We start from the raw sequence: 14,062 nt of genomic DNA on the forward strand, positions 1-14,062 counted from the left end.
ACCAGCAGATGGAAGGTCTCTCTTTCTCTCTAACCCTGCCTTTCAAATATATATATTATAAAGAATAACCTGGACATAATCACAAAACAAAATAATTAATTCCCTTCCTCTATGTGCAAACTTATTCAAGAAATACTGAGATGGGTCATGTTAGGTGCTATAGGAACAGTGATGTCTTAAAAAGAAAAACTATTCTTTGCATATCGTGTTTTCAAGTTGGATTCATAGCAACGAATGATAACCACCTCCCCATAAAAAAAACACAAAAGATAGACTCCTAGTAACAAAGAAAACATAGAATGCAGCCAGCTGCTTCTGAGAAGTAAGATGTATTTTAATTTCTCAGCAGCCAAAAGGAAACAAAAAAAGAAGGAATAAGATTACTTTAGTACCCACTTGAGTAAGACAAGGAAGGACTGCTTGGCATCGCCAGGCAAATCCTTGTAACCTCAGAGGGATTTGTCGTGGGGCTATCTGCACTTATATGTGTAAGGACACAGGGTACCAGGATGGAGGGTGTCTTCTAAACAGTGCTGAGAAGTTTCTCCCCTGGTCCTTTAATATTTCCATCCTCTGGAAAAGCAAAAAGGATTTGGAGTTCCAATTGGAGATGAAGCCATATCCCCAGACCATTCCCCTCACACCTCACTGGAGAGTCAGAAGTGAGGTGTGTGTGTGTGTGTGTGTGTGTGTGTGTGTGTGTGTGTGTGTGCTGCGTGTTTAAGGAACGAAGTTATTTAAGTGCTGGGAAGCAGAAGCAGTAGGCAAGCAGAAGATTGGAGAGAATTCTGGACGACAGAAAATGGTGAGTCTGGGTTGAGTTGGCAAAGAGAAATAGGCTCACCAACACTTCATTTCTTAACTCCTAAGGAAATGACAAAAATAGCAAAAAATAAATAAACAAACCAGAAAAATCTACCAGTCACCAGAAAAATCTATCAGATGAGGGTGCAGTCTAGTGACATAACTCAAGAAGTGGTGCCAGAAGAGAAAAATAACCCAGAAAAGAACGGAGCGTGGCACAGGCACCTTCTACACAGGGCTCTGGTGAGTCAGCAGGATCGAGAGAAGACACAAACCCCTTCTTGTGTTTCTATTTGGATGGGAAGTGAGAGAGAGAGAGAGAGAGAGAGAAAGAGAGAGAGAGAAAGGGAGCTCCCTTTCCATCCCCAGTGCCTCAAGGAGCCCTTCTGGGTAGCTGCATCTAGACCTCCCCCCCGATGACCACTCCCTTAGGAGACAGCTGGACGCTCGCCCTGTGACTGACCCCAGTGACCATTATACCCAACCACCGCCTCTCCATCACAGTGTGGACTCGCATCTCGTGTCTGTTGCTACCCATGGAAACTTCCACAGGAAACCTATTTGGACAATACACCTGTGGGCCTCTCCCCTGCCTGTGCTCTGTGACCTCTGTGCACAGCCTCCAGAGACCTGGGAGTAATTTTTTTTTAATTCATAAAATACTTTTACCTGCTTGTTGCCAGCCATATCTGTACGTACTGGCTACATGCCGTACCCAAAATGGCGCCGGCCAGAGAAGCCACATCTTGGTGTTTGGTGGAGAGTCACGTAGCCTTCGCAGTACTGCGCAGGCGCCTAGCGCATGCGCAGTGAGCTGCGGCGCGGCAGGCACGTAAACACTGGGACTGACGAATCCAGTCGCCCAGAACCCTGTGTAATCATGACGCCGACCTATCATCGGCGGAGGCGGGGCCAGACAGCACATAAGAGCAGAAAGCCTGCCGGGATCCGAGCCTCTTTCCGCTTCATGTTGCTGTGCACAATAAATTTTACCGCAGAAGGCTTCACTCGCGTCTGCGTCTTATTGCTGGGCGGTAAGACACGTGGGAGCGACACCTGCTGTCTTTCCTAACCATTGGAAGAATGCCCTCCTCTTAAAGATGCTAAATCAAAACAAGAAATTTCCTTGCTGAGCAAAGACTGAATGGACACAGCTATCTCCTCATCAACATGGCCAAATCAATGGAGATGGCAGGATAGCTATGAAAGCTACAACATGCAAAGACAAAGATCAGAACAAAATGTGCCTGAGGTAGTGGGAGAACACAGGCTAGAAGAAAACAGCCTTCAAGGAACAGAAGCAAATTCCTCATGGGCGCTGCTTCTGATAAGGCCAGGAATCCAATAAAACCCAAAGTGAAAGGTGACTTGATGAACGCATACACTGAAATTAAAATAGACCTTACAGAACTAAGGAAGCCAACTGAGGAACAGAATAACACCATTAAGCAATGAATACAAAATGACAAGCACTAAGAAACAGAAAGCAGAAGGTTCAACATCAAGTTGCTATCATGAAAGAACATAATTATCATGATGCTGCGAAGAAATGCAGATATTAATGTAATCAGACAGAACATGGTCTGTGCAAAGATAAGCCAACAAGAAGAAACTGGCATTCTGAAAGAGCTCAACAGTTTGAACATCCTAAGAACTTTCAGCTTAAAAATATGCTAAATATATATACAGCACATACACACAGACTTATTCATTCAACACACATGTATGAGGGTACTTTTTACTGTTCATGGGAAAGTGAAATTAAAGGATAATTTTTGGGTATTTGACACAAGAAATAAGACATCATTTACAATGTCTGCATTCCATATTCAAGTGCCTGATTTGAGCTCTGGATCTACCCCTCATTCCTGTTTTCTTCAAAAGAGCACCCTGACAGGCAGTGGGGATGACCCAAGTAAGTGGGGTCCTTACCACCCAAATGAAATACCGAAATGAGCTCCCTGTTTAGAGCTTTGACCTGGCCAAGTTCCTGATTGTGGGCATTTGGGGACCAAACTGTGTAGGCATTTGAGAGTAAATCAAACTTATTTTTTTTTTTTAGTAAATCAAACTTTAAAAACTATACGTATGTATTTATTTGAAAAGCAGAGTGACAAAAAGGGAAAGACAGAAAGAGATCTTCCATTTATTGATTCAGGCCCCAAATGGTCATGTTGGTGAGGCTGTGCCAGGCCAGGAGCCAGGAACTCCACTTAGGTCTCCCACTTGAGTGGCAGAAGTCCAAGTTCTTGAGTTGTCTTCCACTGCCTTCCCAGGTGCATTTACAGGATGCTGGATCAGAAGTGGAGCGGCTGGAATCAAACCATTGTTTTTGATCTTCAATGCCAATATCCAGACTAGAGCTTAACCCACTGTGCCACAGTGCCAGCTTCTGAATCAAACAGTTGAAGACTTTTTGTATACACAATTTTGTTTTGATTTGCACCAAAAAATTGTCTGTAAATTTTATTCTCTGAATTTTTAAAGTACCCTTGTACGAACTCAGAAAACAAAATCAGAAATATCAAATAAGCAAGCTACTAGGAGAGTCAGAAGAAAAAATAGAATTTTACTTATAAACATTATGTTAGATTATCAAACATAAAACATTATTTTAATATGATTAAAACATGATCAAGAATTTAAGCAGAGACAATAAGATGAACTGGTATATTATAAAAGAATTAAAATTCTAGAAATGAATAGAAAGTATCTATAAAATAGTTGGAAAGAAAAATGGAGCAAAAAAGGGAATCAGTAACTCCAATGCAAATATGAAGAAGTGACACGGAGTGCAGCTCAGAGACATAAAAGCATGGAAAAGTCTGGGCCTGGCATGGTAGCCTAGTAGCTAAAGTCCTTGCTTGTGCTGGGATCCCATATAGGCATTGGTTCTAATCTCGGTAGCCCCACATCCCATCCAGCTCCCTGCCTGTGGCCTAGGAAAGCAGCCAAGGACAGACCAAAGCCTTGGAACCGTGCACCCAGGTGGGAGACCGGAGGAAGCCCCTGGCTCCTGGCTTTGGATTGGCTCAGCTCTGGCCACTGCAGACACTTGGGGAGTGAATCATGGGATGGAAGATCTCCTTTCTGTCTCTCCTCCTCTCTGTATATCTAACTTTCCAATAAAAAAGAAATGGAAAATTCTGGTGAGGGAAAATTGAAAGAAGGAATGAAAAAGTCCAAAATGGATGTAATCAGGATTCCACAGGTAAGTATGAGAGAATATGGGGGAAGAGGCAATATTCAATGGCATAATAGCTGAGGAGTTTTGCAAAATCAAGTAAAAATATTAATCTTCCTATTTGGAAAGTTTTCAATAAAATCCCACAGTAAGTCATACGGGGGCCACACCCAAACACATTCTATTGAAACTCCATAATTACAAAGGAAAAATCTGAAGCCTGGGAAAAAAAATGGTATTCACAAAGGAACAAAGTTAGATCAACATCCAACTTTTCAACACCAAATATGGAAGACTGAATAGTCTTCAAAGTGGTGGCAGAAATAATTAACTAGATTCGTAAACTCAGGAAAGCCACATTGCCAGTACAAATAATATAGAGGCATTTTCAATAATAAAAACATTTTTTTAAAAAAAAACACCAATGAGTATTCACTGAACAAACTTCCAAGGGATGTGCTTCAGGAAAAAGCAAAACATCCAGAATGAAAGGCTAGCATGGAGGCCTGGCACGGTGCCTTGGTGAGTGGAGCCACCTCTTGGGTAGCCTATAGCCCACATGGAGCTGTTGGTTTAAGTCCTGGGCATTCAGCCTCCTGTCCAAGCTTCCTACTAATGGATCCTGACAGGATACAGATGAAGGCTCAAGTCCACCCACATGGGAGCCACAGTTAGAGACTTTAGACTGGCCCAGCCTGGCTTTTACAGCCAAATAGATGGACATGTTCTCTCTCTCTCTCTCTCCCTTCAAAATACAGAAAAAGAGATATTTATAACAGAAAAATCTAGCATGAAAGAAAAAATAAATGGCAAATGGAGGCAACTCTCTCCCATGCCACTGCAGGGCAGCCCCCCGAGTCAGGATTTTCTCACTTCTCCTTTGGGATAGAGTATCCCTCACTGCCTGTCCATCTGGAAAACACTTGTCTCCTAGGGATCACCTCCTCTGGGAAGCTCTTCCTGGCTCCTTCACTAGAAATGGCACTTTCTTCCTTGGACCCCCACTCATCTTCCCACAAACATGTGAAAGGCTTTCCTTTTCCACCCAGTGTGTGTTGGGGGTGGGGGTGGGCAGAGATTTCAGAGGTGATATCTACATCCTCAGGGTAGGTCATCAGCTTCAACAACGATTATTTCCTAGTGAGTTAAATTTTATCTCGACAGCTAATTTATTTTTGAAAGAGCAAGAAATAAAGCAAATGGGATTTGGAACATAGGAGAGAACAATAGTCTTAAATACCTCAGGTAGAAACAGGCATTGCCATGGGAACCCTGTGGCAAACTCAAGCAGACTCGAGCGTGGGCTCAGGAGTCATCATGCTGCATCCGTTGGCGCTGGCCAGTCCTCCATTTCCCCTTCCTTCCATTCGAGCATTAGGTGCTGTTGGGATCTGTGACTTCGTCCTGAATTAGAGTCTCTATGGAAAGCAAGACTACTTTCCTGGAGCGGTTCAGAGGAACTTGAGGGAGCAGCAAAGGCAGAAGAGGGTTTGAACTCAGTTGGAATTGAGGATCAGACGCAGAGAGAAGTGGGAGAGGCTTTGGCAAGAGTGACATTGCCTGGACAACTCCATTCCTGTGGCAGAGTCCTCCTGAACTTTAGCACTGCAAATGTCCAGTCGGCCTGGGGTCCTCATGGCCTGTTTCCTCTGGGAGACACCACAGTGGGAGCCATCTCACCAGCCCATGCTTGGAAGCCTCTGCTGTGGACAGAAGAAGGGCAGATCCTGTTAGTGGACTCCAATTAGTGTCCACGTGGAATGCTGGTGTTTCAGGTGATAGCCTAACTTGCCAATACCACAGAGAATATGGGGGAGGAGGCAATATTCATCACCATACATTTCTCTTTTTAAGATTTATTTATTTTTATTGCAAAGTCAGATATATAGAGAGAGGAAGAAAGAAAGGAAGATCTTCCATCCGATGATTCACTCCCCAAGCGGCTGCAGCAGACAGTGCTACACCAATCCAAAGCCAGGAGCCAGGAGCTTCCTCCAGGTCTCCCATGCGGGTGCAGGTCCCAAGGCCTTGGGCCGTCCTTGACTGCTTTCCCAGGCCACAGGCAGGGAGCTGGAGGGGAAGTGGGGCCGCTGGGATTAGAACCCGTGCCCTTATGGGATCCCGGTGCGTTTAAGGCAAGGACTCTAACTGGTAGGTCACTGCGCCAGGCCCCATACGTTTCTTTAATAGCTAAATAGTAATGACTGGAAAATATATATAAAATAAAAATAAAGGATATTCTCAATAACCTGAGGGCATTGCTGTGCACACGAAGAAGGGGAGGTAAGCATAGAAATGGAAAGACCCCCTAGTGCTATGACAGCGAAAGCACTGGAAAAATTAAGCCAATGACCAATAAAAAATGTTATCATCCCAAACATATTTTCAATTATTATTTTATAAATTATTTCTTTATTTATTTTCATTTTGTTGTGTGGAAAAACAGAAACAAAAATATAGAGATTCCCCCATCCATCAGTTCACTCTCTGAATTTCTGCACTAGCCAGGGATGGACCAGGCTGAAACCAGGAGCCAGGACTTCAGCCTAGGTCCCCTACATGGGTGCCAGAGGCCCCAACTGAGTTTTTAAAAATCCATGCAAAGATATCTCTCATCTGACTTTAGATGTGTGTGGAGGAGACTGTTCACTTAAAAAGGAGGGCAGGGCAGGGGGAAGAAATGGGCTCAACTGCTGTGGGCTAATCCCTGAGAACCCCTCTGGAACACTGAACCCTCAAGTTGTGCTACAGGACAGTAGTCGTCTGATTGGATGTCCATACTGTCACTCACATTCCTCCTTGCCACTTTCCCCACCCCTGCAACATTCTCATTTCTACCACCCCAGATCAATTTTTGACTGTTCTTGGATAACACAGAAATGAAAGTGGAATTCTCACATGCAGTCGGTATCATGTGGCACCAGTGCCCCATGAGAACCATTCATCTGATCACATAAATTATGCGTTCCTTCTTTTAAATTGCTGAAAAGCATTTCATTATGTAGAAAAATGTATTGAGCCCTTCTCCAGTAGATGGACACCTGGATTGTTTCCAGCTCCAGGCTATTGTGGATTACACTGTTAGGAACAGCCATACACAAATTGTTTTGTGGGAATATGTTTTCATTTCTCTCGGGTGCCTATTTGAGAATGGAGCTACTGGATCATAGAACAGACACGCATATGCTTAATTTCATTAAGCACTGTCGAGGGAGCAGGTATTTGGCACTGCAGTTAAGAAGATGCTTGGGACACACGCCTCCCATCTTTGAGCCGATTCCAGCTTCCCTGGGAAGCAGCAGTGGATGGCTGCATAGTTTGGTCTCTGCCACTCATGTAGGAGACCCGTATTAAGCTTCTGGCCCCTGGCTTCAGCCTGACCCAGCCTCAGCTGTTTGCAGGTATTTGGGGGAGTTAAATAGTAGCCAGGATTTTTTTTCTTTCTGTTTTTCAAACAAAATAAACAAATATATATATATATACACATATATATATATATATATATTTTAAAGCTGTCAGTCAAATTCTCCAAGTGGTGAAAGCATTTTTCATTTCTCCCAGCATTAGACCTCTTCACCCCCCCAAACTGGTGGGGGTTAGGGGCAGGAGTCGATTTGACTTGAGCACTTGGTTGCATGAAATGGCTTCATTTTCACTTCCCTCAGATGTCAAGATCTATTTCACAAAGGTTTCAGTCTCCTGGACAAGCTGCTTTGTTCAGTGGTCCTGACTGCTGGCAGCTCAGGAGGCAATGCTTGGGCAGATATCTCCATGGACTGGGACCTGGCTTCCTCAGCAAGCTGACTTTGTTGTTATGGAGTTGTTGATGGTCTGTCAGATCCCCCGCCCTCCTGGAACCCTTCCCATTAGTAACCAAGTGCTCTTGGCTCCCTGCCTGCTTGACCCCTGGAGTGCCCCCAGCCCAGGCCTCCCCTCTTGCATCTTGCTGCTCCACACTCCTGGCTGCCCTGTCCTTCAGTACAATGTGCCTGTTGCTTGGTTACCACCCCACAAGCCCAGCTACAGCCGGTCCAGCCAGTCCACTCCTGCGTCACCTTCCTGCCTCACAGCCAGGATCCAGAGTGTCTGGATGCTGGGGCACTATGGTATTGATTCAACACCAACTAACAACAATTATTAAAGATACAGGGTGATCCAGTGTTCTGACTGTCAGGTGTGGGGTGGTTGTTTCACGTTCCCCCATCCCCCACCCCGAGTGAAGTACTTTGCTGATACTATTTTTCTAAAGAAAAAAAAAAGGAAAAAGAAAACTATTTGTCACGATTCTGAGAAAGGAAAATGCTGGCAACGGCAGCAGACAGCACTGCTGTTGCCTTCTCTCACAGAGCCTGTTTTGTCCCCACACCCCACTGTCACCTTCCCCAGCCCCTCTTCCTGGGCATCACTAATTCACTGAGGTCATTAGGGTACCATCATTTATTCCCAGAGACCTTTGTGGCAGTTGTGGGGAGGCCTTCATGATGGGACTGGAGCTTGCATCTTACTGGCTGTGCCTCATCGGGAAATGCTAATGGAACTGTCTCCCACTGGGTGCCCGCAGCAAATGAATAAAAATAGGCTAACACTTGGAGCTTTCCCTGCTGTGACCTCAGAGGCCCGGCAATGTCCAAGATAGGGTCACAGTGGGCACAGCTGCCAGAGAACCAAGGAACAAGCCCACGATGTTTGCTGCGAATGTTCATGGCAACATGTTAAGGGGATGTCCAGGACTATTGGGGTGAGAGGGATGAGAAGGGGTCCCGGGCCTAGGGTCAGCCATACTGTAAGCTGACTCATACTGTCATCTACTCTGCTTTCACCATTAGTAAGGGATTAGGACGCTGCCTTGCCCATCAATGCAAGATGTAGTTCACCAGCTCTAAGCCAGAGATGGAGATTGTTTTGTTTTCAAGGTTTGGGTGGTGCGGAGCATTCAGAGATTTTGTTTGTTTGTTTGTTTGTTTTAATTTGTTTATTCCTCAAATGCCCACAATAGCTAGAAGCTAATCCAGGCCCAAACCAGGAGCCAGGATCTCAACCAAGGTCTCCCCCAGGGGTGTCAGGGACCCAAGTACTTGAGTCATTGTCACCTGCCTCCAGGATGCACACTAACAGGAAGCTGAATTGGAAGCACAGGATCCAGGACTGAAGCCATGCACTCCATTTTGGGAGTATCCCAAGTGGTGACTTAACCTCTGCGCCAAGTGTCTGCAGCACGTGTCCACTCCCAGATCAATCATCGGGGTGACGAAATCAAGAGTTAGCCTGGTGCCCAGCGGCGTGGCCTAGCGGCTAAAGTCCTCACCTTGAACGCGCCGGGATCCCATATGGGCACCGGTTCTAATCCTGGCAGCTCCACTTCCCATCCAGCTTCCTGCTTGTGGCCTGGGAAAGCAGTGGAGGATGGCCCAAAGCTTTGGGACCCTGCACCCGTGTGGTATACCCGGAAGAAGTTCCTGGCTTCGGATAGGCATAGCATCGGCAGTTGCGCTCACTTGGGGAGTGACTCATCGGGCAGAAGATCTTCCTCTCTGTCTCTCCTTCTCCTCTCTGTATATATTACATTGTAATAAAAATAAATAAACCTTAGGAAAAAAAAGAATTAGCCTGGCAGCTAGCAGCAAAATCACCCACTTCTGAGTCATGTGAAACAGAAATGAGAAATTCAAACAGAAGTGAGGTCTTGTTGAAGCGGCATCTGTAAGTGGGGACAGCAGTACCCTAGATGTCACATACAGCCCTTGCTGTTCTGTTAATACAGCCGTTGGTGTTCTGTTAATCTCATAGAATGCCCTTGTTTGAGATATCACCCAGCTGATATTGGACTTCAGCCTAAAATCTGCAGGTTAAACTTCCCTTTGATAGTACAGTCTGCACTTGGAATGGGTGATACTGGTTTCCCTACTAAGTATCTCTATCCTTGATCCATCTTACCCTCATGTCAGAAAAAAAAAAGTACTTGAAACTGAGGCTATTTTTTTTAAAGATTTATTCATTTATTATTTGAAAGGTAGAGAAAGAGAGATTGACTTTCTATTTGTTGGTTCATTCCCCAAACATGCACAATGACCAGAGCTAAAGCTATACTGAAGTCAGGAGCCAAGAACTCCATCTGGGTCTCCCACATAAATGGCAGCTGCCCAAGTATGTGTGAGCTATTTTTCACTGCTCTCCCAGGCACATCAGCAGAGCAGCTTGATCAAAAGCAGACTCGAAGCAGTACTTGTATGGGATGCCAGTGCTGCAGGTGGCGGCTTAACCTGTTGTGCTACGATGTTAGCTATGGAGCTGTGACTAGCGAAATTTTTAAGTGGAGGCAAGGTTTTCTTCTTTTCACAACTTTACACTGGGCTCTGATTCAAATCCGCTGCACTGTGATGATGGGAGAGAACTGTTTTTCCTTGAGAACAATTGTTTCTTTCCCATTTGCAAGCCTTAAGGTGCTAGCGTGGGGTCATCCAACATTTCAAATAAGCAACTCAGACCTGTCTTGCATCGGTCAAACCAGTAAATCCTGTCTGCTCCAAGAACTTGTTTTCATGATCTTGGAGCTGGCAGGTTGGGGAGTCATTTCCAGGAAAGAGGCTCTTCTGTTCATAGAATGCTGAAGGATACTGCTTTTCTCGCTGCCTTTACACAGGCACATTTTAATTGCAGATCTTTAAAGCTACAAATCCTCCTGGGACAGCTTTTAATAACCAAGATGATGATGATGATGATGGTAGTGATGATATTTTACTGTACACTTATAATGTGCCCATTGTCGTGCCAAATGGCTTAAATATTTCACTTCATTTAAACTTATTGGCTTGGTATGATTTGCATTTCCCATTTTACAAATCAAAAAAAAAAAAATGAGGCTTACAGCTATTCAACAACTTGCCCAATGCCTCTTAATTTTCTTCTTAGTTACTCCGTTTATTTTCACTCCCCCTCCTCACTCCCATCACGCACAGTAACAATCTCTGGTCCTTTACAAATATACAATGCTGGTCTTTGCTGGGTTACTCAGTGGTAGTGGGGTGGGGTGAGATTGGAAGGAGGCCGGCTGTGTTCTGCTCCTGTGGGTGCTGGTGTGTGGCTGTGCTTGGCTTAGAGAATGTGAGCTGTAATTCAAAGCTGGGGCATTGTACCAGCTGTGTAAGTCACTGGGCCCTGTGCCTCCCTCTCAAATGTGTGGGATGCTCCCCTCTCCCTGTACAGAGCAGGTGACAGGGCCTTCCCTGGTCACTACTTTATAAGGGTCTCTAGGAAAGACTCAGGGGGGTTCCACAAGGCATTTATTAGGTCCAGGCCAACTGTGAGCTCCTAACATGCTTAGGATATGCCTGCCTACTTTCTAGTGTCAGTTCCTCTGCTACAGCCAGGGCAGGCTTCTCCAAGAAGGTGGAGAGTCTCAAACCCCTGCCTCCTGGAGTGGAAAGGCCTAGTACTGGGATGATGCATTTCACCCAGCCAAGGAGCAGGTGGGAACTTAAACACATGCACAAGTACATGCACACACATGTACATGCTTATACAGACACACAAACATATAGCACATGTGCACATAGCCGTGCTTGACATTCCCCACACATGTACACAAATACATGTGTGTGCGCACACATACACACATGCATTCCTTCCTCTGTGTCTCCATTTTTGGCCCACACAAGCAGAACATTCTGCTCAGCCTGTCTCTCCTTGCTGTACTCTTCAAGACTCCAGTACACAGCAAGCGACAAAAATATCTCCTTTTAACATGGTAATTTATTGCGACAAGCAGCTTCTCGGCATTGTTTGCTAAATTAACCTCTCAGGATCCACTAGCAACAGAATTGGCAGAACGCAGCTCGCTCCATCTCTCTAGAGAAGGGCCAGAATAAAGGCCGCAGCTGCCTACACAAACACAGGTGCCAGGCCTACACGCACCCATTTTCTCACCAGAAGTCACTAAGTGAGCCCCCTACAAACCTAGGATATTCTTTCTAACCTTGTGCCACAGAGCTTCCAAGTCAGCCTGGGCAGCATCTACAATGGGACATCTCCCCAGCCTCCAACCCCCACCTAGCCCTATACGAAGGCAAAAGCAGTGGGCTAGGGTCTCGGATGACCTTGGGAGCTCTGTGACTGGCAGAACTGTCCCTAGCAAGGTGGCCCCTCCCCATCTCTGCTTTCTCACCCATAGGCTGGGGATGAAAATAGCTATGTGGTTGTTCAAAAGAAGGCACATGGCTGGAGCTGGTGTGGCATGACTGTCGATGGGGAGTGCTCTCTTAATTAACCAGCAACTGTGAGATGCAGAGGGCAGAGTGGAAGCCAGCAGGCCCAGGGTGTCTGGTGATGATGGAACCTCTTGAACTTGGTGTGTTCATCGGCAAAGCACGAAAGCACCTTCTTCGCAGATCAACCCGATGGTTGGGGATGATACAGGGATGGCCCACCCTTTGGCGCCCTGTCCGCAGACCCTGATGTGGCTTCGCTGGTGCTGAAATCCCTGATGCCCCATTTCCCAGGCTTTTGCTTTCAGAGGCTTCCTCCTGCCATTCTGCCAGATGAGGCCTCTCTCAGGCCACCAAGCTTTTATTGTCACATCCCGAGACTTGCAAGTGCCTGCTGTTTTCCTTCCTGCCCCCAGCTCCTGATGGACAGGAGTGGGAGGCTGAAGGCTCAGGGCCCTGACCTGGTGCAAGTCATACCCATGGGCTGCTCCACAGGCTTCACCCTGAGACACTGCCCTGCCCTGCCCTGCCCTGCCCTGCTCCCCCATCCTTCTTTTGGGGACTCATCCTGAGAACATTTGCACCATGAAATACTTGCATTCAACTGAAACTCATGCCGCTGGGCAACCTGACACCAGGCAATGTCAAATCTAGCCTGGGTCCCGTATGTAGCATCTTGGATGCTTCACAGCTCATGACAGACACATTCAAGATGGAGTTGTCCTTCTACTCGCCTTTTTTTTTTTTTCCTGAGACTCCCATCAGCACCCTCCAAAGCCCTAGCCTGCTGTTCATGCAGGGTCCCTCTCTCACCATCATCCTCCATTGGCTCATTGCCAAGTCCTACAACTTTGGGGCCCTGCATAATCTTGCCTCTGACCTCCACCACCTGTCTCTCTACCACTAGCTGGTTTTAGCCTCCTGACTAGTCCCTGTGCCTCACATGTACCCACTCCAGTCCATGCTCCATGCTGTAGCCCTAGAACTTCTGGAAACATCTTCTCATTCCTCTTCTGCTGAAGCCCCGGCTTTTCTGGATAAAGCTCTAAACTCAGTGTTGGAAGACTTCCTGATGATCCAGCTCCTGAACCTCACCTGGCCCTGTTCCCCTCCTTCCCCACCTGTGCGCTACTCGCTGGTCCTTGCTGATTTAGCCAGGTGACTCTAAGCATCTTTCCCTTCCTTGAACTTGGTACTTCCAATTATCCTTCAAATTGCAGCTGATGTCATACTGCCTCCAGGAAGCTTCCTGGATTGCTCCAGTATGAACGCAGACTGTGCATACCCCCCAGCACCCTGGCTGTGTCCCCCTCATGGCCTCTCAGAGTTCTTGTAAACTCCCCCAGCTGACCCGATGACCTCGGTGAGATCCAGCAAGGGGTGAACTGCTTCTCACTTATCATGCCAGTTCCATTCTCCTGGCAAGTCACTCAATAAGTGGCAGGGGAGCAAATGACAGCTGCAAGGCATCCTGGCATGCCTACGCAGGTAAGGAATCCACCATCCTCCTCTCTTACCCTGTGGCCCTCATGCCCTGAAGGCATTTCGCCAATGAGCTAAGAGCCACACAGAAGCAGGTGCATGTGGAGGCAAAGTCACAGATGCTTTCTGCATATGATTTGCCTGAAATTGTGTGTAATTGGCTTATGCCTGCAGAAGCGAATCTCTGCCTATTTGATTAGAATGCTGAAGCCCTGTCACTAGGCCACACAGCGAAGGTGCCCTCTCTACTTACTGATCTCAGCACTGCACCTTCCTAGCCGGTGCTCTGGGCACTGGCAGTGTTGCCCAGTGGCTGGGGTCTCAAAGGTCTGTGAGAGGTGAGCAGTGGTTAGTAGAGAAGAGAAACTGGACCAGGCACCAGCTGTGGCCA

Source organism: Ochotona curzoniae, unplaced genomic scaffold (assembly GCF_017591425.1).
Source record: "Ochotona curzoniae isolate NIBS_2020 unplaced genomic scaffold, NIBS_Ocur_1.0 contig_908, whole genome shotgun sequence".
NCBI classification, from domain to species: Eukaryota; Metazoa; Chordata; class Mammalia; order Lagomorpha; family Ochotonidae; genus Ochotona; species Ochotona curzoniae.